Below are 2,783 nucleotides of genomic sequence, written 5' to 3'. Positions count from 1 at the left end.
TTTTCGCATTTCTCATCATGTTTTCAAGATTCATCCACCTTTTAGCGTGTAGCCGTCCTTTATTCCTTACTAATGCCAAATAATGCTCCACTATATGGTTGTCACATTTTATCCACTCATCAGTCGATGGACATTTGGGTTGTTTCCACTGTTTTACTATTATTAATAATGCTGTTGTGAATGTTCTCGTAAAAGTTCCTGTGTGATCACATGTTTTCCTTTCTCTTGGCTAAATACCTAGGAGTGGAATTGCTGGGTTGAAGAGTTAACTCTGTGTTTAACTATCTGAGAAACTGCCACACTGTTTTCCAAAATGGCTGCACCATTTTATGTTCCTACCAGCAACATGTGAGGGTTCCAGTTTCCCCTACATTTTTGTTGTTACTTGTTATTACCTGTCTTTTTGATCACAGCCATCTTAGTAGATATGATGTGGTATCTTATTATGGCTTTGACTTGCATTTCTCTGATGATTAATGATGTTGACTGTCTTTATGTGTCTGTTGGCCATCTGTATATCTTTTGAGAAATGTCTACTCAGATCCTTTTACCATTTTTAATTGGGTTACTTGTCATTATATATTGAGTTGGAAGGATTGTTTATATATTCTAGGTACAAGTCTCTTATCAGATATATGATTTGCAAATAAATCTCCTATTTGTGGATTGTCTTGTCACTTTCCTGATAGTGTTGTTCAAAGTACAAAAATATTTACTTCTGATGAAGTCCAGTTATCTATGTATTTGGTTGCTTATATTTCCATCAGTTTCAGAGTCAGAGGCTTTGGAGGGAGGCACAGGGAGCTGTGGGTCCCCTGATGGGAGTAAGAAGTGTTATGTTGTTGTTGTTGTTCTTCTTCTTTTTAAGATTTTATTTATTTATTTGACAAACAGAGATCACAAGTAGGCAGAGAGGCAGGCAGAGAGAGGAAGGAAACAGGCTCCCTGATAAGCAGAGAGCCCTGACGCGGGGCTCCATCCCAGGACCCTCGGATCATGACCTGAACTGAAGGCAGAGGCTTTAACGCATAGAGCCACCCAGGTGCCCCAGAAGTGTTATGTTCTTATAGGAACAGTCACTGCCCCCATCACTGTCCTGGAGTGTAGAGGTGGACAAGCGGACATCTGCCTGATTCACAGTCTGAGTTTCTACACTCCATGGGGACTAGCAGGATGCAGTTTTCTGCCATGTACAGTTTGAGCAGGTTGGGCATTATACAAGGTCACTGGGCCTAGAAGGCAAATGGGGACTGAAAACCAGCCTGAGCTAATTTTCACAAGGGTGCTGCGTGCGTTAGAGGTGAACTTGCCTTTGAGCCACAAGGGAGAAGAGAGTGCCCAGGGCTCCCTGGCCTTAGGCTCACTAAGGAAACTGTCCAGTGGAGAGTCCCCAGGACCTTTCTCTCGCCAGCCATCTCTTCCTGAATAGGACATGTTTTCCTTGCCAGCAGTCTCTCAGGGCTCTGCAGCCCCTTTTGGGAGATCCTACTCCATGTCCCTTTGGGCTGAGCCTGAGTGGGGCTGTGCAGTGAACAGAAGAGTAGAATTTTCACAGGCTGCAGGTTGAGGTAAGGGCTGAGATTCCAGCTGTGTTTTGGGGAGAGAGTTGAGTTGGGCTAATCATATATACCAACTTCAGGCAGGAACTAGAAAGAGGTGGTGTTCCCTCCTCTTCTTTTCCGATCTACAGCCTCAGTGATAGACACAAGCACAAATAAGAGTCAGGCAGAGTCTGAGACACAGAGGTGGGTGGAGACTCAGACAAAACACACTGGGGAGGACTAAACACCCCCTGAGGGCTAGGTGGACCAGGGGGCTTCAGGGAGGGAGCAGCCCATCCTTCCACACAGCAGAGAGGTTAGGCTGCTAGGACACAGCAAAGCCCTTGGGTTCCATGGGGCTGGAGTCTGCGGATCTGAGCAAATGATTTGGACTGAGATCTGAGCAGGGGCTCTTGTAGGACCCCGTGTGGACCCTTTGGGATCTCATCTCAACTCAGAACCTTGGCTTCTCCCAGGCTCCCTGAGCAGGTTTTCTTTCCTTTTCTTTTATCTTTCTTTCTTTCTTCCTTCCTTCCTTCCCTTTCTTTTTTTTTTTTTTTTTTTTTTTTACCCCGGCTGGTGCTGTGCATGGTAATACCAAGTTGACTGACCCACACTATGTACCCAGGGGAGCTCACCGAGTCAGGCCATGTGGTGGGTCCGGGTGGGGGTTCATGGGGGAGTACAGAGATGCACAGACAGGCAACAGTGTTGTATGAAGAAAAGCTCTGATAAGGGTTAACATTACGCACTTACTTGTGTGCTTGCGAGCTCCATAATGACCCAGTGAAGTGAGGTAGGAAAGCCAGGGCTCAGGCCAGATAAGGTGCCTAAAATCATAGTAAACGGTGAGGCTGAAAGTCTTTCAGTCTCAGGCTGAAGCCTGTTTCCTCAGCCACTGCACCTCTCAACCCCTTGCCACACCACGCTGACGGTGGGGGGGAGCATGTAAGCGCTCGGTCCGGGGTGGCGGGGACGGCGGGGGTCGCGCCAGCATGCTCTCTACTGCCACGTCCTATCCTTCCGCTAATTTTACCCGGAGAAGCTGGGCGCTTCTCTTCTCTTCCTCGCCGTCCCCAGCGAGGTGCCAGCCCACCCTCCAGCCACGACGTCTTCAGCTTCCGTCTACAAGCAGGGAGGCGTCCTCGTGTCGCCCCCTGCTGGTTGCGAGCTTAAGAGACTAGGGGGTTTCGCCCCGCGCCGACGACCCTGCGCATGCGCGCTGGGCGAGGGCGCCGGCCC

This window comes from Mustela putorius, unplaced genomic scaffold (assembly GCF_011764305.1).
Source record: "Mustela putorius furo isolate JIRA1106 unplaced genomic scaffold, ASM1176430v1.1 tig00000281_pilon_pilon_pilon, whole genome shotgun sequence".
NCBI classification, from domain to species: domain Eukaryota; kingdom Metazoa; phylum Chordata; class Mammalia; order Carnivora; family Mustelidae; genus Mustela; species Mustela putorius.
Note: the sequence above shows the minus strand (reverse complement) of the source record.